Genomic DNA, 27,566 nt, shown 5'->3' on the forward strand with positions numbered 1-27,566 from the left:
TTCTTTGGTTAAGTTAATTTCTAGGTTTTATTTTTTGTGGGGCTATTACAAATGGAGTTGCTTTCCTGATTTCAGCCACGCTCTTCTTATTGTTGGCATATAGAAAAGCCATTAATTTTTGAGGGTTAATTTTATATCTTTGCCAAAAGGTTTAAATCACCTTGAGTAATTTGGGAGCAGAGTCCATGGGATTCTTTAAATACAAGATCATGTCATCTGCAAAGAGGGAGAGTTTTACTTCTTTCCCTATTTAGATCCCATTTATGTTTGCATCTTGTCTTATTGCTGCAGCTAGGCATTCTAATACTAGATTGAAGAGCAGTGGAGAGAGTGGGCTCCTTGTCTCGTTCCTGAGTTTAGAGGAAATGACTTTAGTTTTTCACCATTGAGTATAATACTGGCTGTAGGTTTGTCATATACAGCTTTTATTGTATTGAGGAAGGTTCCATGGATTCCTAGTTTTTCCAGAACCTTCATCATAAAGGGGTGTTGGATCTTGTCAAATGGTTTTTCTGCATATATTGAGATAACCATGTGGTTCTTATTCTTGCTCTTGTTGATGTGATGAATTATGTTAATTGATTTGCATATATTGAACCAGCTTTGTATCCCTGAAATGAATCCTGTTTGATCATGGTGTATGATTTTTTGGATGAATTGTTGAAGTCGATTGGCCAAAATTTTGTTGAGAAGTTTTGCATCAATGTTCATCAAAGAAATGGGTCTATAGTTCTCTTTCTTTGATGAGTCCCTGCCTGGTTTTGCGATATGGTTATTATACCTTCATAGAATGAATTAGGTAGTGAACTTTCTCTTTCAATTTCATTGAAGAGTTGAAGGAGTATTGGTGTGAGTTCTGCTTTGAAGACCTTGTAGAATTCCGCTGTAAAACCATCTGGTCCTGGGCGATGGGAGGTCTCTTATTGCTGTTTCTATTTCATTGCTTGATGTGGGCCTGTTAAGATGGTTTAACTCATCTTGGTTTAGTTTTGGCATGTCAGTATTTGCTAGGAAAAGATCCATTTCTGTCAAGTTCTCAAACTTATTAGCATAAAGGTTTGAGAAGTATTCCCTTACAATGTGCTGAATCTTGGTTGTTTCTGTGGTGATGTTTCCATTCTCTTCTTTGAGTTTATTTATTTGGGTGTGTTTTCTTCTTTTTCTGATATGGTTGCTAAGGGTCTGTCTATTTTGTTAATTTTTTCAAAGAACCAACTCTGTTTTGTTGATTCTTTCTATGGTTTTTTTGGATTCTAATTCATTTAATTCTGATTTAATTTTAATTATTTTTTTCTGTCTACTGGATTGGGGTTAATCGTGCTGCTCTTTTTCAAGGAGGCTCAGCTGTCTCATTAAATTGTTGGTTTCAGATCTCTCCAATTTGTTGATGTAGGAACTCAGAGCTATAAACTTGCCTCTGAGTACTGTCTTTGCGGTGTCCCAGAGGAGCTGGTAGTTTGTTTGCTTATTTTTGTTGAATATCATGAACACTTGAATTTCATTTCTAATCTCTTCCATGACCCACTGGTGGTTCAACAGTGTGTTGTTCAGCCTCCATGTGTTACAGGACTTTCTTTGGTGGCTTTTGGTGTTGAGTTCTAATTTTATTCCCTTGTGGTCTGAGAGAATGCATGGTATAACTTCAATGTTTCTGAATTTGGACAAGCTTGCTTCGTGACCTAAAATGTGGTCTAATTTGGAAAATGTTCCATGTGCAGCTGAGAAAAATGTGTATTCTGGTGCTGCTGGGTGAAATACTCGGTAGATGTCTGTTAAATCTAGTTGATCTATGCAGTTGTTTATGTCTGTGATTTATCAGTTGAGTTTTTGCCAAGTTGATCTATCTACTGGGGATAGTGGTGTGTTAAAATCCCAGACAATTAATGTCTTTGGATCTATATGAGATTTGAGATAAAGTAGTGTTTCTTGGATAAATTTGGGTGCTTCGTTTGGTGAATAGAGATTGAGAATTGTAATATTCTCCTGAAGGAGAGATCCCTTAATTAGTATGTAGTGACCTTCTTTATCTCTTCTCACAAATTTTAATTTGAAGTCTATTTTATCTGATATTAGTTTTGCAATTCCTGCCTGTTTATGGGGGCTGTTTGCTTGGTAGATTTTGTTCCAGCCTTTCACATTCAAAATGTGTTTGTTTTTTTGGGCAAAGTAGGACTCCTCAAGGCAACAGATAGAAGGATCTTGCTTTTTAATCCAACTAGACAGTCTATGTCACTTAATTGAAGAGTTAAGCCTGTTAATGTGAAGAGATAGGACTGAAAGGTATTTGGGAGTTCCTGCCATTTTCCCCACCTTCTTGGGGGCAGCGGCTACTGGGTTCTTCCTATGATTTCTTGGCCTTTATCTTGGGCTTGTTGGTTTTCTATTTGTAGGACATGATTAAGTATATTTTGTAGGGCTGAGTTGGTGGAGATATATTGTTTCAATTTTTCTTTGCTATGGAAGGTTTTTATTTGAACGGTTATGAAGGAGAGTTTAGCTGGGTACAGTATTCTTGGTTGATAGTTGTTTGTCTTTAGGGCATGGCATACATCATTCCAGGCTCTTCTTGCTTTAATTGTCTCTGCTGAGAAATCTGAGGTGATTCTAACTGGTTTTCCTTTATAGGTGATTGATCTTTTCTCCTTGAAGCTTTAAGGATGTTTTCCTTGGTCTGAATTGATCCTATGTGGATTATAATGTGAAGGTAGGATGTCCTATTCTGGTCTGGTCTATTTGGAGTTCTAAAAACTTCTTGTATCTAAATAGGCCTATCTTTTTGCATGTTTGGGAAGTTCTCTGCTAGGATCTTGTTAAACAAATATCCTAGGCCATTAACTTCTGGCTCTAGGTGTTCCTCTACACCCATTATCCTCAGATTAGGCCTTCTGATGGTGTCTTCCAAATATTGAATAGATCTATCATATTTCTTGGATTTGTTTTGGATGGTTGTATGTTCTTTCTCTAAAATATCTAGGCTGTCTTCAATCCTCGAGATTCGATCTTCTGCATGGTCTAATCTACATTCAAGACTTTCTACTTTGTTTTTTATTTCTTTTTCTTCTAATTGGTCGGCTTTGATGGCTTCAAAATCTTTGTTGAAACTTTTTTCTAGATCTTGTAAGAACTTCTTTACTTCCTTAATTTGGTATTCCATGTTTATTGTCAAATCACTTAGTTGATTGGTTATCATTTCCTTGGACTCCCATTCCTTCTGTTGGGCTCCACTGAGCATTCCCTTTGCAGTCTCCCTGATTTCTTTCAGCTCTCTGTTTATGGATTCCATGAATGCCTCCATTGATCTTTGTCTATTCTCATCCCCATCTCTCAGTTCCTATATTTCTCTTTGATTAGTAGTTCTCTTTGAGTGTTCTCAGCCTGTTCATGCCATTCCTGACTTTCTCTTTGTCTGTTCTCAGCCAGCTCATGCAATTCCTGTCTATCTCTTTGACTGATCTCAACCTGCTCACACAATTCCTGTCTATCTCTTTGACTGATCTCAGCCTGCTCACACAATTCCTTTATTTCTCTTTGAATGTTCTCAATCTGCTCATGAAATTCCTATATCAATATTTGGGTAGCTTCCTCACACTCATGAGACTCCTGTATTGATCTTTGGTTTGCCTTCTGTCTCTCCCTATCATGCTTACACTGAGAACTTTGCAGGTTTTCACTCTTTTCATTTACCCTGTTTACCTGTAGTGTTTGTAGAGCTTTTTGGGAATTCTCCTCTGGATTATTCATTATTTGTCTGTCCCCTGATTGTCATGAGTGTGAGTTGAGATCCCCCGGGCTTGCCATTTTTCTTGTGTTTCCGGCTTGCTCTGCCCATTTGGGATGAGAATAACACCAGTTTTGTGCTAGAACACTATTTTAAGGTAAGCATCAACCAAAGTCTGTAGTTGCACAGTCAAAATTCTGCAGATACAATCTGGTTCAAGAGATACAATCCCTTGAACATCAAGCAACTATGTCTTAATGGCCTAAGAACAGCAAAGGATAATTTGGCAACCAGAAATTATTAGATTTAGGGAAAATGTGGGGAAAAATAGGATTAGAGGGATGCAGGAAGGTGAGGGAGAGTGGAATTAACCATGTCCTAATCTCAAAGAGGGAAATGGATTGGACAGAAAGATAGCAGAGAGAGAGAAAAAGAAAAAAGAATAAGAAAAAAGAAGAAAAAGAAAAAAGAGACAAGAAAAGTGGAAAAATTTAAAATTAAAAAGTGAAACCCTTAAAAACTGCAAGTTTGAAGAAGTAATATTCAGAGAAGAATGGGGATGGGATGAGAGGAGGGGTGGGATAGAAAGGAGACATGAAAAACTAGAAAAGTAAAAATGTTTTAAAATACCATATGAGTATAAGAGGTAATACTGCTATTAAGGAATTTAAGTCTAAGAGGTATTGAATTGAGTAATAAATTTCTGGATTAAGTGTGTACACAATGGAGAATAATATCTAATAATCAATGACGGGTATATTTGAGGGTGAGCAGAACAGCAATTAAGTCACATAGAAAAGAATAAAAGAAGTGAAAATGAGAAAAGAAAGAAAGAGAAAAAAATGATCAAAAGGTCAGTAGAGATTTTAAAAAAGCACACACATATACACCTAAAATAAAAATTATATGAGGAAGAAGAGAAAAAATAATAGAAAACAAAAATTTTTTTAAATTAAAAATATGGTACAAAAAAAAGAGAAAGTTCCTTGATTTTTTTTTTGGGGGGGGGGAGGAAGGGATGGGAAGATTCTGTATCTCCCTTGTGTTGGTAACCAGTCTCTTGTTGGAGTCTCTGGTCTGCTCGTGGTGTTTGGTTTTCCTGTGGCTTGATTGCTTACTTAAGTCAAGCAGAAAATTACTCTGCTTTACCAGGATTTTGTGATCCTCCCCCCAGGCTAATTCAGTGGGAGAGGGATCTGTTTTGAGTATTGCAAAAGAGGGAGATGGTTGTTTCTTCTAGTTTGGAGATGCTGTGATCAGGAGGCCAGGTTCTGGGTAGAGATTAAGCCTTTCAGAGAACAGTAGCTTTTTCCTGAGCAGCTAGCTTCTGAGATACTCACAGAGCCCAGCCTGGAGCCTTTCTCGGGATTTATGTTTACTGAATTTCAATTGATTGTCTAGGCTGCTGTAGGGAGAGGCAGCCTCTGGCTCTGATTACCCAGTGAAGAAAGCTACTCCTGGGGGAAGATTTTCCTCTGCCTGGGCTGGGTGACTTTTTCCTGGGTGGAGTTGAGCCTGGCAGGTCTGGGCAGGTTCCTGTGACCTGCTAAATGACTGTCTTGTTTTCTCCCATGGCCTGAGTTGGAGCTAGCAGCTCAGCCAGGCCTTTGTCAGTATCAAAGATGGAGATCTCCGGTAATGGGGTGGGGGATGGGTGCCTTCCCTCCTCTGCTCCCTAGAGTAGGAGTGAGGATGTCAGGCTTCTACTCACACTGCTGCTGGAGTCTTGGTTCCTGGGTCGTCTCTCTGGTCTGCAATCTGCAGGGTGAAGATATCTGCTCCTTGTTAGTTCTTGCTGGTGTTAAGTAGAATCTGCTTGCCCGCTGTGTCTGGCACATTTGTCCCTGACTCTCTGTGGTGCAGGTATGGCGGCTATGGCCACCGGTGCGGCCGCCACCGCCGCTACTACCAGCAAGTGCTTAGATCTGTCTCTTTGCCTGGATTTTCCCTCTCTGGCCAAACTCTCTGTACTGTGATGACACACTTGGTGTAATTCTCTGGCCTAGGACTGTTCACTGGAACACTAAAACTGCTTTTTATGTGAGAGCTTGTTTAGCCTCCAACTTCTCCTCCACCATCTTCCTCTGATCAAGAAGCATAACTTTCTATAGATAAAAAATGTAATCATTAAAAAGCTTGTTAATATGAATAAAACACTTTGCCATAATACTCTTTTTAAAAATAATTTTAATGGAAGATTTAAAATGATTGTGTAGATTTCTTATTTTTACCAAACAAAGTATTTTTCAAATTTTATTTATTGTAAGAATGCTGTACAGACTGGTTACAGTAACATGGTTACAGTAAGCTCATGAATATATTTCTTGTCCAACATTGTTACCCCCTCATTATTTTTCTACTCATCACTCATCTTCCCTCCATAGAAGTTGTAAAGTTCTTTTCTGACAGCAGGGGATATACCACAGGGGTAAGAAGATACAAAAGAAACAAAAAACCATCATATAGTACATTAAAAACAATGACAATGAAAAACCTTTTCTGTCCATATCTTGGGGTTCATTTCATTTAGCATCATCTTATATGGTCATATGTACATAGCTTTTGAGCTTTGCTGCTCATCTGATAGGATTATCCAAGAAGTATTCTAATTATTGCAAATAAGGGAAACCATGGGACCTGTGTTTCTTTGGGTCTGGCTTACTTCACTTAATATGTTTTGTTTTTTTTTCAAGTTTTTGCTTTTCCTAACTAATGGGGTGGTGTCATTCTTTCTTATGGAAGCACAGCATTCCATTGATCTATATCTATATCTATCTATCTATCATCTATCTATCTATCCATCCATCTATATCACATTTTTTGATCCATTCATCTACTGAGGGGCATCTAGGTTGGTTCCATATCTTAGCTATGGTAAATAATGCTGTTATAAACATAGTGGTGCTGGTATCTTCAGTATAGTCTTGTTTGTGATCATTCCGGTAAATGCCCAAAAGTGGGATTGCTGGGTCATAGGGGAGCTCTATATATAGACTTTTGAGGAACCTCCAAACTGCTTTCCAGAGTGGTAGAACAAGTTTACACTCCCACCAACAGTTTAAGGGGTTTCACTCTTGGCCACATCTCCTCCCGCATCTGTTATTTTAATAAAACCATGTTTAAAGTCGTAGTAATAAAATCAATAGAAAAATAAGCAAACAAAACCTTGAAGCCTGGTACCAGCAGCTCATGCCTCCAATCCTAGATACTCAGGGAGCTAATGTCTACTAGCGTGGGTTAAACAAAGAAACAAACAAAAAAAATCACAAGGCTCCAACCATCTTAAAGTCAGAAGTGGAAACATGGCTCCAACACCATTCATGAGCTAAAAGGCTGAACAAGAAGATGAGCCCAGAGTTCAAGCTCCAGAACGGGCAACATCCAGCTCAATCCAGCTCCATCCAGTTCAATCTGGCTCCACGCAGCTCGATCCAGCTCCATCTGGCTCCATCCGGTTCAGCCAGGCTCCATCTAGTTTGATCTGGCTCAATCCTGCTCAGTCTGGTTCAGTCCAGCTCCACACGGCTCAATCCAGCTCAATCCATTTCAATCCAGCTTGATTCAACTCATTCGGTTCAATCAGTCTCAATCTGGTTCAATCCAGCTCAGTTCAGCTCAGGCTCATCTGGTTTAATCCATCTCCATCCAGCTCAAACTGATGTAATCTGGCTCAATCCGGATTCAGCTGGCTTGATCCGGCTCAATCCAATTTGATCCATCTCCATCCGGTTCAATCTGGCTAAATCTGGTTCAATCCAGCTCAGTCTGGCTAGATCCAGTGATCCAGTTCAATCTTGCTCCATCCGGCTCAATCTGGCTCCATCTGTCTCAACTGGCTCAAACTGCTTTACTCCAGCTCTTCCGGTTCAGTCTGACTCCATCTGGCTCAACCTGGCTACATTCATCTCTATCTGGCTCTATCAGGTTCCATCCGACTCCATTGGGTTCGATCCCACTGGAGTTGGCTCCATCCAGCTCCATCTGACCTCATCTGGCTCAATCTGTGCTCCATCTGTCTTCATCCAGCTCAATCCATCTCAGTCTTTCTCAATCAAGCTCAATTCGGTTCCATATGGCTCAATCCAGTTCGATCCGACTAATTCCGGCTCAATCTGAATCAATGTGGCTCCATTCAGCTCGATCTGATTCAATCCAGCTCAGTCCGGCTCATCTGGCTCAATCTGGCTCCATAGGTTCTATTTGACTTTATCCAGCTCCATCTGGCTCAGTCCAGCCTCATCAGGTTTAATCCACCTCAATCCAGCTTCATCTGGCTCAATCTGGTTCAAACCACCTCAGTCTGGCTCTTCCAGGTCAATCTGATTACATCCAGCTCAATCCTGCTCAGTTTGGCTCAATCTGGTTCCATCCACCCTGAACCAGCTCAACCCAGTTCAGTCCAGCCCAAACCAACTTAATCTGGCTCAATCTGGTTCAATCTAGCTGAATCTGGCTGGATCTGGTTCAATCTGACTCCATCAGGCTTTATGTGGCTCTATCCAATTCCATCTGGCTGGATCTGACTTCATCTGGCTCAATCCGCCACAAACCACCTCAATCCAGCTCTTCCAGTTCAATCTGGCTTCATTCAGCTGAATCCGGCTCAGTCTGGATCAATCCTGCTCAATCTGGATCAGTCTGGCACAATCCAGCTCAATCTGGATTAGTCTAGCACAATCCAGCTCAACCTGGCTCAATCCTGCTCCATCCAGCTCAGTCTGGCAGAATCCAGCTCAATCTCTGATTAAATTTTAAAACAAAACAATGTTCTATTTCAGAATGTTTTTTTGTTGACATTTTCATGGGCAAATGTGTATCAGTTTGTTTTTAATTTTAGTTTAATCGTTAAGAGAAACAAGTTTTCAATAATTTTATTGTAGTCATGTTGCTTTTATTAAGTGTTGAACATTCTTTTATAAAGACGCATTAAAGTAATTCCTTATTAGGATATATTTATATTCACATTCCATAACGCAGAGTTCTAGTCATATAAGAATACATTATCATTTGTGTGTAATTTTTACATTTTGTAATACATTTTGCAAGTACATTTTGTAATATATTTTGGAAGTACATTCATTTAAAAGCATTCCAACATTTAATTGCTTAATTTGTTTCTGATCATATACACAATGACACCATCCATTCTAGAGTTAGATGGACCTCATTAATACTTTAGCAGATAAATATATGACATTTAACTAATTAAAATTAGTTACATCAAGCACACCATTTTCTGAGTTGTTTCTTAAAGACTTCATATGTTTGAAGGTTTCTTTCCTATTAATCTCATAATTCGAATTGTTTTCCAAACATTTTAAAAACAAAAATATGGAAGAAATAAACCAGAAATAAAAGTACTTACTAAATTCCCTTCTCCTATTTTATTCTGCTGCTTTCAGTTTTTCTGTAAAATAATGTTTGTGAATTTCAGTAATCTTTTTGGAATATATCAAGTGAGTCTTCACTTTTTTCACTTGAAAGGGGATTTGAGAAGACAGAGTAATATACTTAATGTAACCCAATGCCTGTAGTGTACACACAGTGTATTCAAATGTAGAAAATAATTTATAAAAATTATGACATTTCTTTAACATGGAAAACAATCTATGGATGAATGATTATTTAATCTTAGTTCTTGGTTCTTTAATAGATTTGGAAGGAAAGTGGACAGTGAGAAATAGTGCACTAAACTAAAGCATATACTTTATTTCCCTTTATTACATATTATATTTCAGTAGTTACATTTCAGAGTAGTAAACTTACTTAGTAATAAATTACTAGATTTTTTTCTTTCATTTTCTGAGGTTAGCAGTTTCAATGAGAAGTATTCATAGCAGTGAAGTTGGAAATGTTTCTTTTGTGCAACTTTGTTAATATATCTGAGAGATACAGTAGAGAATGACCTTAAAAATGAGATCCCATAGCCGGGCGCTGGTGGCTCACGCCTGTAATCCTAGCTACTCAGGAGGCTGAGATCTGAGGATCGCGGTTCAAAGCCAGCCCGGGCAGGAGAGACCGTGAGACTCCTATCTCCAATAAACCACCAGAAAACCGGAAGTGGCGCTGTAGCTCAAGTGGTAGAGCGCTCGCCTTGAGCTGAAGAGCTGAGGGACAGCGCCCAGGCCCAGAGTTCAAGCCCCACGACCGACAAAAAAAAAAAAAAAAAAAAAAAAAAAATGAGATCCCATAGAAATATGGGGATCGTACATTATGTTTCTTCAGAGTATGTGAAGATTAAAACTTCCATTAGTGAAATAAAACGGCTTCCATGACCAGTGTAAGTAGATTGACATAAATAGACTAAAATATGGTTTATTAATTTCTAAGTCTTCCTACATTTTTTGAATAATGACTAATATAGATAAATAGCTCACGCTTCAAATTTTCTGCCTTATGTAACATTTTTATATGATTCAAGTTGTCTACCTTACATGCTTTTTTTTTTTTTGGTAGTACTATGAACAAAAGAATCCCATTTTCTGTGATTGCTTTTGAGATAGAGTTTTGCTTCTTGCCTGAGCCGTGGTAGATACACAACCTTCTATTTTTGTTCTTACCAAAGCAGAGAAGACAATGCAACAACATTTCCAGGTTCATCTATTGAGAGGAGGGTCTCACATACCTTTATGTCAGGGCTAGCATGGAGCCACAATCACAGGTAACTAGTATTACATGTATAAGGGACAGTACCAGTTTTATATTTGTTACACTTACCAGTAAGACTTCTGATGAAATTTGGATATGAGCATAAATCTTCCTTGTGCGATATAGATTTATCTTTAAGAGTTTCCAGACTAAGGATTAGCATACAATTGCGTGGCTGGGGGGCAGAACTGGCTAAATGATAAGTAAAAATACATGGTGAATTTCATATAAACAATGAAATACATAGTGAGCTATTTGGAGCAGACTGTGGTGATCATCATTTCTGAGCATGCAACCAATGTTGTCTAAAGAATAATGAACATGTTGAATTCTTTATTTCTGGAAACCAATAAGTAAAACGACCCATTGCAACAATGAGATGTACAAGTCCTTATGTCGAAAAACAAACTTTACAACTTTGTGGGGGGGGAGGGGAGGATCTGGTTGGGGGGCGTATGGGAAGGGATGGGAAGGGATGGGAAGGGGAAACAAAGAGGAGGCAACAATGCTTGATAAGAAATGAACTCGTTTCCTTGCCCATGTAATTGTAACTCCTCTGTACGATATTTTCACAATAAAAAAAAACACGATAATTTTAAATTGAAATAACTCAGCAAATACATACCAAGTATACACTTGACAAATATACATTGAGCACCTATTTCTAATGGCTCTCAGCAGATAGGATTACTGTTTTCAGGGAGAAAATGGCTTACATAGAATCCTGATAAGGAAAATAAATAACCCACAATATAATGAAAAATATAATGGTACTATGAAATAAATAAGAATGTAATAAGAAGGAAGATCATTAAGATAAACCAGGAAAAGACTGGGGAGACACATTTGACCATGATATTTGGAGGCTAAGATGGTTTTGTAGAGAATGGGAGTCCATAGATCATAGGACCCTAAATCAGTAAGGAACTTGATAGCATGTAATGGAAGATTATTTGTGGAATGTAGTGAACATTTTATGGTCATTGAAAATCATATTAATTCAATTCATATCTTTTTATCTGCCCTCCTCTTCTCGCTTCTGCTCTTTCTCTTCCTAGCACTCTAAGAAAGCAATTAAATGAAGTTTGGTGTTGTATTTTAGATGTTGAACCTGTATAACAATGAACCATACAACAGCAAGCATACAGATTGGGAAGTAAGGTAAAATGTATATGCAATCATCTCTGTTGGCGTACCAAGTATGATATGCTTGTAAAACCATAATGGTGACAAAAATGTGATACAAGGTGGATAGTTGATGATTTTCTTAGTCATTTGTAATGAGAACAGGGACATAGAGTACCTACTAAGGGCTGAGCTGTTTTGTCCAACAGAAAATTTTTATTGTTTTGGCTTAAGTGTAGTGATTTTTTTATAAAAAGAGCAAAAGAAAAGTGTAATCTTAAATTTTGTGTATTGCTGTTATTTCAAGGTTTGTTGCTTAAAAGTAACTCAACATTCCCATCTAATACTTACTTTTCTGTTTTTCCCATTCCACAAAGACTAATTCTATGAAGAAATTTGGTGTTCTAAAGGAAGATGAATTACTTTTTTGTTACATAGTACATTAGGGAGTGCATTAATTTCAGAAAAAGGAACTTTGGGTAGCTGTGAACTCACTGTGAAAATATGTTTTTTTTCAAATAACACTTGTTAACTAATTCAAAATAATCAGGCAATTTACTTTACTACCTTTTCTGAATCACTTGACTTGAAGGCTCAGATAAAATCAACCATGCACTGTATCTGTTATCGAAAACTATGCTGCCACTCACTTATTTGTCTAAACATTTTCACTTGAAAATTCATATGAATTCTGTAACCACAGATATGTTTTTTTTGTTGATTTTGTTTTGACCTAGAACTCAATTTATACGTTCTTGAACTGGTGTTGAGTTCCAGGGTTCAAGTGACTTTCCTGTCATACTATCCAAAATAGCTTTGACTACAGAATTTTGTCCTTTCATCCAGCTTTGTAAAAATAAATATTGAGAAACTAGCCATGGCCGTCATACATTTGTAGTTTAAATATTCTTCTAATGATGATGGATAACCACAATTGAACTTCATCATCAAACATCTGCCTTTCACATAATTTGCATATTTAGAATTCTACTAATCTGCCTCACATTAATCATGTCTTCAGAAAATATTGAATCTAGAAATTTTATGTGAAAATACAAATGGATAGTTAATGCACTTATGATTATGTTGCAAGATACTAAACTGAAAAAAAATGTGAATAAAATGGTTAGAGGAAATAATAGCATGTTTAAAATGGCTCATTGAGGACCAGTTTTATTAGTATTTAAAAAATTTAATCTTCCTGAAAAAGTTTAAAATTTTGTGTGCTAGGTAAGTTTTTATTATTTTTGTGATAAGTCCTTCACTGAATGAAAATGTCATGTCTATTTTTGACATGACATATAATTGTAACATTATACCAAATCAAAGTTTTGTTAACATAGGCATTTCATTCATTTTTACGTAATCAGCACTTCTTTATGCTAGAAAATTGTCATACTGATGTCAATAATGTAGGATTACAAAACTATTTGCTGATGAAATCGTGAAAAAAATCAAACAAAAAGAGGAACTAAACAAGGATTAGAAATGAAAATCTTCAGACATCATTATCTATTAAACTAAAAGTCGAAGTAAATGGAAAGTACATGTCTTTTATTCAGTATCTTTGCTCACTTAAAATGTCCATTTATTTGTGTAGAATTAATCTTAATGCATTCTGGAAATATAATGCCAACATTAGCAAGACAAAAAGATTGAGATAATACAATGTAGAAACTAATGTGAAAGTTATCATAGTGATTCAGGTCATCAAATTAGATGTCACAAATAGCTTACATGAAAAGAATTCCATGTGTAGAGCTCTGCATTTGCTGATTTCATTGTAACTTTTTTTCTCAAAATCCACTTTTAAATCTTATTTTGTGTTTTTATTGTAACTTCTTCCTAAATGTCAAGTGTGTGTTTTCTTGGAGATTTCATCTAATCTAAATTTCTGTTTCAAAAATCCATATTTATTGATCCAGTTTCTAAATAGATATTTAGAATATCTACACATTTATTTATATATAATACATTGAGTTATAAACTTAGAAATGTTTATGAATCAATATTGCCAAATGCTCCTAACGTAAATCATTTAATGTGAGCAACAACAGAAACAGTAAAAGTGTATTATGAGCTGTTTAATTTTTAGTAGCCTACTTCTGTCAAAAAATCTTTTGTAGACATTAATATTATTTAATATTGCTCCAGTCAAAGGAAAACATTATATTGTTTAGTTTGAAAACAAAATTGTTTCATTGAAACAAGGCCATGTTAACATATACTCCTTTCCCCTCCTTTTATTAATAATCTTTCTTACCTTATCTGCATTTTTGCTTTCCTCTTATCTTTCTCTGTTTCTTCTTTCCTTTCTCTGTTCCATTCTTTCATCCTTCCTTCCAATAGTCCATAATAGTACCTTTCTTTTTCTTCCTTCTCTTCCTTCCTTCCTTCCTTCTTCCCTCCCTTCCTTCCTTCCTTCCTGTTCCTTCTCTCTCTGTCTCTGTCTCTGTCTCTGTCTCTCTGTCTCTCTGTCTCTCTGTCTCTCTGTCTCTCTCTGTCTCTCTGTCTCTCTCTCTGTCTCTCTGTCTCTCTGTCTCTCTGTCTCTCTGTCTCTGTCTCTGTCTCTCTCTCTCTCTCTCTCTCTCTTTCTCTCTCTCTCTCTCTCTCTCTCGCTCTCTCTCTTCTTTGGTTTGGACTCATGGCTTCACATTCACTAATCTTGCTTGCTTGCTAAGTAGATATTCTACTACACCTCCATTCCTTTCTTACTCATTTATGGAGATGGAATCTCTTAGACTTTTCTACCAGGCTGGCCTTGAACTGCCATCCTCAGCTTCCTGCATAGCTAAAATTACCAGAGTGTCTAGATTGCATGGAACATTTTCAATAGAACAAATTTCTCTCCATCTTTCTGTCTTTCTGAACATCACTTTTATTGTCATGGGATATTATTGATAGAAAAGTTTATGACATTTAAGAGGAATATTTTTCTTAAGACTAACCTGGCATATATACATTCAAAAAAACATTTTATACATGATTGTATTTGACTTTTAGATTAAAATCAATTCATTTACAACTTTTTATGTGATTAATTTAGACATAATTATATTTGCAACTTTTTATAACATAATTATATTTTAATTCTATGATGCTAAATATTCACATTTTTTCTCATCAAGTAAACTATTCTGGATTTTTTGTCTTAAATTTTATTTCTGATAAAACAATTATAATTGTGATATAATTAGTATGTTAAGTTTTCTTCTAAGAGATAATTCTGTTCATGACAAACTCAGTACTTCTTGTTTCAGGTTTCAATCTCAAAATGTACTCTTACTAAGGTAAATTATGATTCTGTTTATTCTTGCCTAATTTTCCGTCATTATGTTTACTTTAATTCTTTGAACAAAATTGTAATTTACTGTATTTTGCCAGATTCTTTTATTGAGCCAAACAAGAGAATTTATGAATCTATTGAGTCTACATTGTAAGTCAGACAATGGGGCTAAAAGCAATAACTTGGCCATACTTGACTATCCTCATGCCTTAAATTTCAAAATCTTCATTTTTTAATGCCGGTTAGAATTTCTAATCTATTTTTCCTCACATTATATCATAAAATTTTTATCCTGTTCTTAGGTTGTTTGACATAGATATAAATTACTTGAGGCAATAGTATTATATTTACTTGTTAAAATAGTTTTTGACTGTAGTAAGATTTGAAAGGACCGGGTCCTTACCAAGACAGGCCTCTACTTGAACCATGCCTCCAGCCTGGTCTTGAACTGCCATCTTTAGTATCTCAGCTTCCTGAAAGCTACAATTGCCAAAGTGTCTTTAGTTACTATTGCTTTAGTTACTTTTCAGTCATATTGTCCAAGAGTGGACCAAGTCTAGATCCTTGGCATCTCCATTGCTAAAGTATCATTGATCATAATGACACCACCATGCTCAGACTTTTTATTACATTTGTGTGACTTAACTCTTTTACTATGAAATGATTCTTTCAGGGTGGGCCTCAAGACCTGAGAAACTACATATCTTGGCCGTTGATAATGGTCAAATATTTGAATAGAAAAGAATAGTTTTTTTTATCATAGAAAGTGTTTACCTTAAAATTACCTTACAATCTTTTCCAATAATGAGTGAAGTTAGATTATCCTATATGAATCTTGAATAGACCAAAAATACTCACACAGAACCTCATAATTGCCAATGCTTTCAGAGCTGCCTTGAATAATTTATGCCATCATTAATGAAATTAAAACTTGACCTGTCTTGTCTTCAGAATAAGTTTAAGAGCTTTATGCCTTAGAACTTATTATTACTAGCTCTTTCTCAAACGTATTAACTGATACATATTAAATAATAGATATATCATTTCTGATTGAATTATTAAATTTTCTGAGCATTGAGACTGGAAATGTGGCCTAGTGGTAGAGTATTTTCCTAGCATGCATGAAGCCCTGGGTTCACTTCTTCAGTAGCACATAAACAGAAAAAGCTGAAAGTGTCATTATGGCTCAAGTGGTAGACTGATAGCCTTGAGCAAAAGAAGCTTAGGAACAGTGCCCAGGCCCTGAATTCAAGCCTCAGGACAGACAATGAATGAATAAATGAATGAATAAATAAATACATACATACGTAAATAAATAATTTTTTTTCCTGAGCTTTAATCTGGTATTTTTCTCAGCCTGTATATTTAAAAGCAGTACAAAATCATGAGTACCTGCTTAGATTCCTTTTTACTTCTCATGACATGTGTAGCTTGAAAATGTTTCCTTGTTATAAATACATTAATCAAAAATTCCAAACAAATCTAAAATGACATTTTCCCATCATGTTACTGGTGTTACCTAAAATTAAACCCAACATCTGTTGTGTTTAGTATATATGGTATTTGTAAAACTTTCAACCTCACAGTTTTATTTTATAGCTGTTATCTGAAATGACTTATTTACTAGAAATTTTTAATTTTTTATAGAACTAAATATGTCATTTTCATGATGAATACATTTTTTTAAACCAGCTTGGTATGTGATGTGATGTTGGATGTCACCACACAGCATTCTAGCTGCAAAATTAGCTATAGTTATATAAGAAATTCCCACAGGGAATAGCATGGGACTCCATGGCAGGCTCACTCATTTGTTGGTTGAATTTTCTCCTGACACCAACTCAAACAGACAACAGACTTAGGCCTCTTCCTAAACTTCTATTTTCAAAGACATTTTTATTATTCCTCCTGATTCTATTGGCAGGCTTAGAACTTCCTTCTTTCATGAATGTAACTGTGGAATACCTAGTATTCAAAATGGCCTCATGTACATTCCTGATATTTAGTGCTATGTTATCAGAGAGATGGCTACAGCTTTGGGGTAAGAGCTTCACTTGTTCAACCATTCCTTCTTCATCATTCCTTAAATTTCTACTGAAAATGATGGCTACATTCCCTTAAGAAGTGTGCCAGTAACGTTTGTTACTTTAAAATCTATATCTCCAGTTAACACAGTCTCTCACTCAGGACATGAAGTTTGCTGAAAGTATTTATTGAATAGGACTACATCCAAATAGGTAATCTTCTTAAATTTCCTTGTAATGTGAGTAAAATTAATTTATTCCATATCTCTGAAATATTTGGTGCACTTAGCATTTAGTTTTATTCTATTGGAATATTCATTACTTGTTAATTCTTTGCTTGGTTTTTACAAAAGACTGACAATTTATTGTCACTCACGACAAGGCAAGCTAAAAAAATATCATAAAACAACACAAAACAGGAAGCCTTCATCTTGCTCAAGGAGAAAAGGATCTTGAAGAGAAGTATATCAGGGCTCAACTTGTAGTTTTGATGTGGGAAATTCAGGATTAAAGACAGTTATAAGATAATTTATCAATGTGAATACTTATGAGAAGTGTGTTGTGCATACACTTACCAGTTTTCAAAGAACACTGTGATATTTTGCAATCATGTTAAGTTTTTGGAAGTATCATTTGCCTTTTTGCTGCCCTCCTCAGTTGATGAGTAATTTAGCTTCAGTGTTGTTGAAAACAAGTTGTAATCTCAAACCAAATTACTGCTTTAATTGTACATTTCCACCTGAGAAAAGAGCCTTGTGAATTCTTCAGTATTGCAGGCATTTCCATAATCTTACATTTCCATGAAGTAAGGAAATGTGTTAGGGGAAGAAGAGTATTTTCTATTGAATTTTAATGTCCTATAACCTTTAATGTGACACCAGTGCATAGTTCTTTTTATAGATTTGCTATATTTGTAGTAATTGTAGTATATAATTTTAGCATTATATGTAAATAAAAACTTCCTATAATTTTGTTTTGAAGGGGTTATTGTGGATGAGAAATAGAGTAAACAGAACTGAAGTAGAATTATATAATTTGAAGTAACAGTTAATACAGTCACTGAAAACTTAAGCATGCACTGTGCATCATTGAAATACACATACATTAATGCTTTTAAAAATAAAAATTACACTAATATTTTATGGCCCAACTGCTTTAGCATATTTGCTGCTTATTAGGAAATTCTGTTCCTGTGAAGGCTGTTATACAATTTAAATCTCCTACTAGAGGGACTTTCTCGGGACACTTGAAAGAATGTGCTATCTCATCCTTCACTTAGAACTTTATTGAAATGCTGTCTTCTTGGTGACAGCATCTCCAACACTTTACTAGTTCTTATCTGTTCCTATTTTTGTAAAAATTTATCATCATTAATCAGATAATATATCATGTTAATTTATCAGTCTGTTGTCTGTCTCCCTGCTCCATTGGATATAATCATTGTATCTGTAAGGAATTCTCTTTAGTTTAATATTGTTCCATGTATATCGCCCCTCCTAGAATATGTATTAATATATGAGAGTTTTATTTTTGAATGAATACATGATTTATTACTATGGAAATATTAACAGCATACATATTACAAAATATTTAACAGATATATATCCAAAGTAATGGGGGTGGGGAGAGAGGGGCATCTAGGTACTTGAACTGAGAGCCTGAGCCCTATCCCTGAGCGTTTTTTGCCCAAGGATAGGCCTCCACCTCTTGAGCTACACCTCAATTTTTTTATTTTGTTGCTTAATTGGACTAAATAGTCTCAAACCATGATCTTCTGATATCAGCCTTGTGAGTAGTTTGGATGATGGATGTGAGCCAACTTGGCTAACAGATATATTTAAATATTTAGTGCTTTTATGCATTTTCCCATACTGGCAATTGTACATGATTACTTAGTAACTTTATGACAATGTTAGATTCTTTAGTAGTAATAATAAATATAAAATTATATTTCAGAAGTATTGTGGGTTTGGTTCTACTGCAATATAATAAAGTGAATCAGAAATGTTTATGTTTTCATGTGAATATGAACTTATATCTATAAAATAATATTGTCTATGAATTATGTGTAATGCTATTGAATCTAAAATATGCATTTTTTTGTCAGTCATGAGGGCTGTACTCTAGGCCTGGGCACTGTCCCTCAGCTCTTCAGCTCAAGGCTAGCGCCCTACCATTTGAGCCTCAGCACCACTTCTGGCTTTTTTTCTGCTTATGTGGTGCTGATGAATCGAACTCAGAGCTTCATACATGCAAGGCAAGCACTCTACCACTGAGCCAACTTCCCAGCCCCTAAAATATGCATTCTTGACTTACATATATTATTCTTAAACGTTGGAAGAAATCAGAATTTACAGTATTCATAGTACTTTGCTGAAGAAAGATACTAACTGGACATGGGTTGGTGGGTGCTGATTGACCATGTTGGCCACTGATCAAAAGTGGAAATGATTATGCTATTTTCTTTACATAAACCCACAAAATGAAGTTTCTTGTGCCTTTTTTGGGGGGTCCAGGTGTGGGGCCTGAACTCTGGGCCTGGGTGCTGTCCCTCAGCTATTCAGCTCAAGGCTAGCGCTCTACCACTTGAGCCACAGTGCCACTTCCAGCTTTTTTTTTTCTGCTTATGTGGTGCTGAGGAATGGAACCCAGGGCCTCATTCATGCAAGGCAAGTACTCTACCACTGAGCCACCTTCCCAACCCCTCTTGTGCCTTTTGTCTATTGGTTTCATCAAAAACTTCTCAGTGGACAGTGCTACTGCTTGATGGTTGACCTTCTTTCAAAATTGGAGTCAATGCTTTCTAATTCTGCAGCTGCTTTATCAACTAAGTTTCTGCAATATTTTAAATACCTTTTCTTCATTGGTTGGTACAATATTAATGGTATCTTCACTAGAAGTAAGTTCCATTTTAAAATCCCGTTGTTGTTGCTAACCTGTGAACTATCACTCATATTAGTTGAACATGTATTATGAGTCTATAACAATTCATTCACATCACAAATCTTTTATTTCTTTGGTTCTAGCATTTGAGCTCAGGGACCCTGGCTTACTGTGCTGGTGCGCTTGGCTTGGGCTTGATCTCTTAAGCCACATGTCCAGCCCAGAATATTGTGCCCACACTCTTATTTGATGTCTCATAGGCATACTTTCCAGACAGGCTCCAAACCTCAATTCTCTGGGTCTCAACCTCCTGGGTAAAAGGCAAAAGCCGTCTGAACTTGACGGGCTGTTTCTACTTCAAAGATAAGAGATTGACTTGGGCTGTTTCTACTTCAAATTCTCTTACGATTTTCAACACATCTTCAGTGAATTCTCCACAGACCTTGTTAAACCCTCAAGAATCTCATGATTTTTAAAATCAAATATTTCCAAAATCTTGTCAAATGTTAAGATTTTTTTATTCTTTCTTTGAATTATAAAGGTTCTTCATGGCATCTAGATTGTTGAACTTTTTCTAAAATGCCTTTTATTTCCTTTGTCCTGATAAATCAGAAGAATCACCGTCTAAATTAAGTTAAGCTTCATGAAATAAATGTCTTCGATAATACACTTTGACAGTCAAAATTCTACCTCAATCCATAGTTCGCAAGATGTTACGTTAGCCAGTATGGAAACAGCATTAATCTCATTGTGTGTTTCTAACAGAGCTTTTGCAACCAGGTGCATTGTTAGAGCAGTAATATTTTTAAGGGAATCTTTTTTTGTTTGTTTTCTGAACAATTGCTCCATAAAATAGGCTTAAAATATTCTGTAAAATACATTGTAAACAAATGTGCTGTCATCTAGGCTTTGTCATTCCATTTATAGAGCACAGGCCAGAGTAGATCTTTATATGATTTCTTAAGAATCCTCAGATTTGAGAAATGATGAATGAACACTCATAACTTAATAATCACCAATTACATTAGATCACCAAATAAAAGAGGCAAAGTTTCATCTGAAGTTTTAATGCCAGCGATTGACTTCCCTTTTGCTAGTAAGCTTCTAAATTCACCCTCTTCCTACGTAACGCTGCATCAACTACATTGAAAATATGTTGTTTTGTGTAGCTCCCATCATCAATTATCTTAGCTAGTTCTTCTATAGTAAATCTCTTCAGCTTCATCATTAGCTGCTGGTGATTCAGCCTGGATTTTCATAGGTAGAGATGGTTTCCCAGTTTGCTGCAAATGAAGAAACTCCTATTATACCATTAATCATTTTACTGCTTTTTCACCTTGTTTTTTTTTATCTGCATCAAATTGAAGAGACCTCACTCATCACTAGACATTTGCTTCAGGAAAGATAACTGATTTGATCTTTTCAGAGCAATAAGCCTTTCTCCTTATATGCAGTAGGTTTGTTCCCCATTTGATCATTTCTGTATTCATTGAAATAGCTCTTTGAATTCCTGTCAAGGGCTTTTTATTGCATTCCACAATTTGATTATATTTGGCACACTGAGCCTAATTTTTGGACATATATGTCTCAATGAACTTATTCATTTTAAGTTTTAATTTAAAAGCATAAGCCTGTAGTTTGTCATGTCATTCTAATATATGGAGGTCAATGGTCATTGTATGGTTTTGCACTGATCTAATGTCAATATTACTGTGACAAAAGGACCAGAGGAGCCCACTCCGAAGAAGGAACAAGAGAATAACTCAGAATATAACACATATATGTTACTCTCTCATATGGGTGTTGAACACTGAAACAAGGATAATAGTGACATTGAAGCTGATTTTCTTATAAATCACAATAGCATACAAGAGTAACACGATATTGTGAGAATTTTAAAAATGCAACACAGAGGCATAAATTGGCCAGAGTTTAAGATGTAATCATATAACACTTGTATAGAATAATACAAGCTAAATGATAAATCATTAAATGAACCTTAACTATGTACATGTTGTCAGTGTCATATTTGATATTAAAAACGTAGTTTGATGATGAGTGGTTTTTCTTGATGGGTTATGGTGTCTTAGGCACGATGCTAAGAGTATTATAATTTACTTTCTCTACTCTGTACTGCAGCCTTATTAAGTAGACATGGATTTATTAGTTCTTTTTAACAAAAGAGGAAACTCAGCAACAACAAGGTTAAAAATCTAGTTTCAGTCACATCACCAGTACACAATGAAACCTGAATTAAAACCATTGTGGCTTGCCTTTACAAGCTGGTCTCTTAATCCCAGGACTGCACTTGCCCACACAGAACTGTGAATGAGGGTGTCACTGCTGAGGGCAGCGTCAAGGAGAGAGTAGTACTCAGATCTATATTTATTTTCTGTGGTGTGAATTTCAGGGCAATGGTAAGAAAGGGATGCTGTAAGAACACATGAGAAGGGAAAGCTAGCCCAGGTTTGGGAAGTGAGATAATCAGCTATGGTAGTATGACATTGATGCAAAATCTTAAAATACCACCTGGAGCAATTCATATGTTCCAAATATGCAATTCATCTTAGTCACTTGCTCAAAGCATGCTACAGAACAATTGCTGTTTTGTGAGATAAAAGTAGCAGTCTAATTTGAATACAATACTAAGGATTTGGCTAAATGTTTATTATAAAAGTCACTAAAATAAAATAAATATTTATTACTACATTTTTATCTGTAAAAACATTTCAAGAAATATATGTAAGCTTTGGATGTTTTACTACTATATTACAAATTTATTTCACATAAATTATGTTAGGGATGTAATATTGTTTATCTGAGTCTGTACTTCTAAAAACTATCATACAGTTAAGGTTAGGAAATTTGTGGAGAAAAGAAATCAAGGTATCAGTTTCTGTAGGAACATGGGGAATGCTAATGACTTCAAATACAGAGATAAAGCTTTAAAGTCTGGAATTGTAAAAGAAGAAACAAAAGGAAAAGGAAAAAGGAAAAGCAACCAAAAAGTAACTTACATTATACTGACTTCAAAGAGCATTTGAACAGCCTGCTTTACTGTAGTGTAGGTATTAGCACTTTAAAAGCTGGTGGCTTCACAAAGTGGCTCTCACAATGGGCTGCTTTTGTGAATCACCATGGAATGCTTCAAAACCTGATGTCTGGCTTCCCCTACTGATTAAGATTTAATTGTGACATGGATGAAGACTAGAGCATGAATATATTTTGAGGTGTTCCCTGAAATTATAATGGAGAGCCATTACTAATGACAAATAGAGGTTCATACAGAAAGTTGAAATCTGGATAATTATTTGAAAGATTTAATATGCAAATAATAACATTATTATGTCACATTTAAGTCCTATTTATTTTATTTATTTTTGCATTGTTATTGTAGTACATACACTGTAGAAGGAATCCTTAGTAGAAGGTAGACTTCCTGAGTTCCTATAAATGTTTTATGGATCAAATCAGCAGTGAAAGTCCTTGATGTTTTCTAGGAAGATACAAAAAAAGAGGTGGTTGGAAATCTTTACGCCAAATGCTGTCATTTTAGCACTTCTATAACCTATTTTTACAGATGAAGCTTATGATTTGGAGTAGGAGGCTTTCCTGTAAATAGACTATACTTACAGATGCATTTTTCAGAGGTGATAGAGGAGTCAGCATTAATTTAGTCAATGTGGACAAATGACACATATTCAAATGAGAAGAGAGCAACATGAATGTACAAAATAACAGTGTGTTTTCCAGAAAACACAAGTTAAAATGACAGCTTAGACTTCTGGTGTTTTGAATACATTGTAACATTTATCTCTCTCCCTCATCTATACAGTTAGCTTTTTTTTTTTATTGTGAAAATCCCGTATAGAGGGGCAATTTCTTATCAAGCATTGTAGCCTCCTCCTTTGTTTCCCCTTCCAATCCCTTCCATTACTGTCCCAATCCCCCGCTCCCCCCTCCCCACTCGCAAAGTTGTAAAGTTCGTTTTTCGTCATAACGACTTGTACATCTCATTGTTGCAATGGATCCACCTGTATCCCTATTTAAACGATTTGTTTTTTCCCTTTCCCTCCACAAATTATACCAACATCAAATACAGTGAAAGCAGGGATTATAACCGTGGGGGAGGGAAATAAAAAGCAACAAAGAAATCCTCGTATGAAAGAAACAATCGAAAAAAAAAACATTTGAATCCTTATCTTGGGGTTCATTTTTCCTAACATCAACTTATCTGACCTTTTCTGCTTGTCTCAGACATATACTAGTTATTGCAAATAAGGGAAACCATGGGACGTTTCTTTGGGCCTGGCTTACTTCACTTAATATAATTTTTTCCAAGTCTTTCCATTTCCTCACTAATGGGGCAATGCCATTCTTTCTGATGGAGGCATAGAATTTTGTGACAGCTTTTTTTTTTTTTTAACCTGTGGATTAAGTGAATGACCAGCTATCCAGTGTGTGTTTACAATTATTTTTATTCTGTGCTGTTTTTGTTATATGGCATTCTTTCATCAGCTAAGGGAGAATAGCAGATGATTAGCTAGGGTTGAAACTGAGCATGATCAGAAAGTTAGCTACAGTTAGAGTTGGTGAGGATATCAATCTAGAATAACCAATGAACATGCACCACAGGAGTGTGAAAACCTCACACTTAAATCCTAACTAGAGGTGCACTTATAAACAGGTGATAATCAGGACACTGCTGGTGTAAATTACTTTACAATGTCAGCTTTGTCATCATTGCTAAAGAACCAGAATTTGTGTCTTCTAAACTGTTGTCTCTCTTTCTCTAATGAATGCACCCTGCTTTGACTACAAGTCAATAAAACATGACTATTAAGAAAGCATAATACGAAAAAAAATATTCACAAAAAAATCTCATAATATAGCACTTGTTATTCCCTACTTTTCCATTTATACATCAATATTAACACTCTCATGACATGAAGAAAAAGGAGTATGATTAGGTACGTTTCTTAAAGTAATTTACAGAGAAAGACAGTTTCCTATAAAATACTTAACCAGAAACAAAAATTCAGGTAAATAGCTTATTAATATAAATGTTTTTCTTTTAAAAATAATGGAAAATAACATCTAGAAGGAAAATGACCGTATAAATATCTGTGTCTTACAATTCTGACTGTATTGTATCTATCAATTTACAAAACTAAAATTGTTAAAAAAGAAAACTTTCCCTTTTCCAGGTAACATAAGTTATACTTATTACTTCAATATCTATTCAATAGCACTTATGTTGGTAATATTTATTTTGTTGATGAGATACAACACTTTCCACCCAGTTTGATCTCCCCTATAAACAAAAAAAAAAGGGAGAGGGAGGCAGAAACAGGGGAGGGGGAGGGAGGGAAGTGGGGAAGGAAAGAATGAAAGAAGTAAGGAGAGAAGCAGAAAGAGGGTAGAGAAGGGCAAAAAGGAGGAGGAAGAAAAGGAAGAGGAGGAAGAAGAGATGGGAAGAAGTGAAGAAGGAAGAGAGGGAGGGAAAGAAGGAAAGGAGAGAGGGAGACAGTCAGGGATAAAGAGAAGAAAAATAAGAAGGAAGGAAGGAAGGAAGGAAGGAAGGAAGGAAGGAAGGAAGGAAATGAATTCCATTTTAACCAATTCAATCACATTTACAAACTTTCCTTCCATCTTCAGCTACATAGGCTATGGGTAATTGACGGCTTCTTCTTCCTGTTGTTTTTTTAATGGTGTCCCTATAAAGCAACTAGTAAATATATTATTTTCAGCCAAATAAAGCTATTATATGACAAAACACCAGCAAGAACAAGGTCATCAGAGAGTATTTCTAGTTACTAAAACATTATAACTTCCTTGGGATTACACAACATGAGTTTCTATAATTGTTGTGCCTGGAGTATTCATTAAACCTGACTTTCTACTGAATGAGCACATTAGTGAAATAACACATAAAAATGTCAGGAGACCTGAAGTCTATAGGGGATTTCATGTCAGTGAGGGTCAAATAGATAGTTAACTTCAAGACTGCAAACATTATAAATTTAAACTAAAGTAAATAAGTATGTTATTTTCATGTGCCAAGAATGACAGTTTTTGCAAAATCAGAAGAATTTATTTAATAAAGTTGTTGTAAGTTTAAGAAATTAGCTACAAGTGAGTTCAGTAATCCTTTTTCATTATGTATTGAAGTGGAACAAACATTTATTCACATGAAGTACAAGCAAGGATAACTGATAATATGATTGAAAAATAATTAACAAAGTAAATAAAATTATATATGTATATATGTATCCAATAACCCTAGTTAATAGAGAGTACATAATTTTGTGCTTTGAAAACATTTTGGTAGTGCATGGAGTTCAACTAATTGCCAAGTGATGATATCATGGCCTAATTACCACTGATTTAAAAGTTATTTCATATATTATTTTTAAAGTGAAATGGTTATTTGAACATAAGACTGAAGCAGGGGCCCTATTGAGGAAGGGTTTAAATTAATTCTGACTTTCTCATTGCATTTTGTTTATCACTAAATAAAGATCTTATTAAAAGCAGTGCCTCCATCAGAAAGAATGACACCACCCCATTTGTTAGGTAATGGAAAGACTTGGAAAATTTATATTGAGTGAAGTAAGCCAGGTCCAAAGAAACATAGGTCCCATGGTTTTCCTTATTTGCAATAACTAGTATATGTCTAGGGCAAGCAGTAAAGGTCAAAAGCTATGTACATATGACCAGATAAGATGATGTTAAGTTAAATGAACCCCAACATAAAGACAAAAAAGGTTTTTTAATCTTTGGTGCTGTTGTTTTTAACTTATAATGTCCTGTGTGATATTTTTGTTTCTTTTGTATGATCTTCCCCCATGGTATAACCCTTTTTTCACTGTATTTGATTCCAGTGCCCTACATCTTGTATATATATATTTTTTCTAATTTGAGGAGGGGAAGGGAAGTAACAAAATGCTGAAACAAGGAAACAGGTTGACCCATTTTATCAATGAGATGTACAATGCACTATGTTGAAAAGGAACTTTAAAACTTGGGGGCGGGAGAAGTTGGGGATGTGGAGAAGGAAGGGATGGAAGGGGGAAAAAAGTATGGGGTAATGATGCTCAGTAGGAAATGTACTCATTACCTTAATCATGTAACTGAAACCCCTTTGTACAGAATCTTTACAATAAATATATATAGATATATTAAAAATTAAAAATAGTGCAGAAATAATAAAGATATCTAATCAACAACCCTCAAGGCTCTGGATTAAAGCATGTATTTGATAAATAATTTAACAGAAGCCATGGATTCTCAAGTCATGAAGTTACATATTCATATTTATGCACATTTCTGATGTCAAAAGCAAATAGTACCCACCAATGGCAAAACAGAGTCAATTATATTAGAATGATCGTGTGGCTCACAATAGATATACGTCAGGGACAAAACTAGCTATATTTAATATTTCTTAAGCAGTAGTTTAGATGAAAAAAAAAAACAACTTCAAATTACATAACCTTTTCTTCAAGTGTGACTTGATGTTGGGTCCTGCCATACATGAAGTATAAAACCAGGGCTGATTAAAATGAGGCAGGTGTCTTGGAAACCAGCCCAGAAACTTATGAGAACACTCCAGGGATGCCAGCCTCTCAGCCGAATGCATGTGGATTTCGATTGTGCAACGTTAGAACCAATAAAATTTAGCATTTATGTACTATCACCACTTTATTATCACTTGAGTCATTAAAGTTGGTTAAATTTGTGGGTTTATCTTTAACCAGACAGGAAGTCATCTGTAGCTTTGAGATACTGAAGTTCTGTTCAAATTGTGCCCTAATTGCATAAAAAGGACATTGTCTTATTTAGACTTTTGTCATTGTGAAACAAACAAACAAAAGCCTGA

General features: G+C 35.5%; 1 protein-coding gene across 3 annotated transcripts in view; it reads left to right on the forward strand.

The window, feature by feature from the left end:
- Ncam2 (neural cell adhesion molecule 2) overlaps positions 1-27,566 on the forward strand; it is a 314,442-nt gene that overhangs the window by 103,911 nt on the left and 182,965 nt on the right. The window contains exon 1 of one of the 3 annotated variants that reach the window (XM_070030500.1): positions 11,509-11,527. The exons of the other annotated variants lie outside the window; for them this stretch is intronic. The gene's annotated coding sequence lies outside the window, so the exon portion shown is untranslated. Of the gene's footprint in view, positions 1-11,508; positions 11,528-27,566 lie in introns of those variants that run through there. 3 annotated transcript variants of the gene reach the window in all.

The sequence above is a fragment of the Dipodomys merriami genome, unplaced genomic scaffold (genome assembly GCF_024711535.1).
Source record: "Dipodomys merriami isolate MVZ:Mamm:240054 unplaced genomic scaffold, mDipMer1.0.p SCAF_2, whole genome shotgun sequence".
Taxonomy (NCBI): Eukaryota; Metazoa; Chordata; class Mammalia; order Rodentia; family Heteromyidae; genus Dipodomys; species Dipodomys merriami.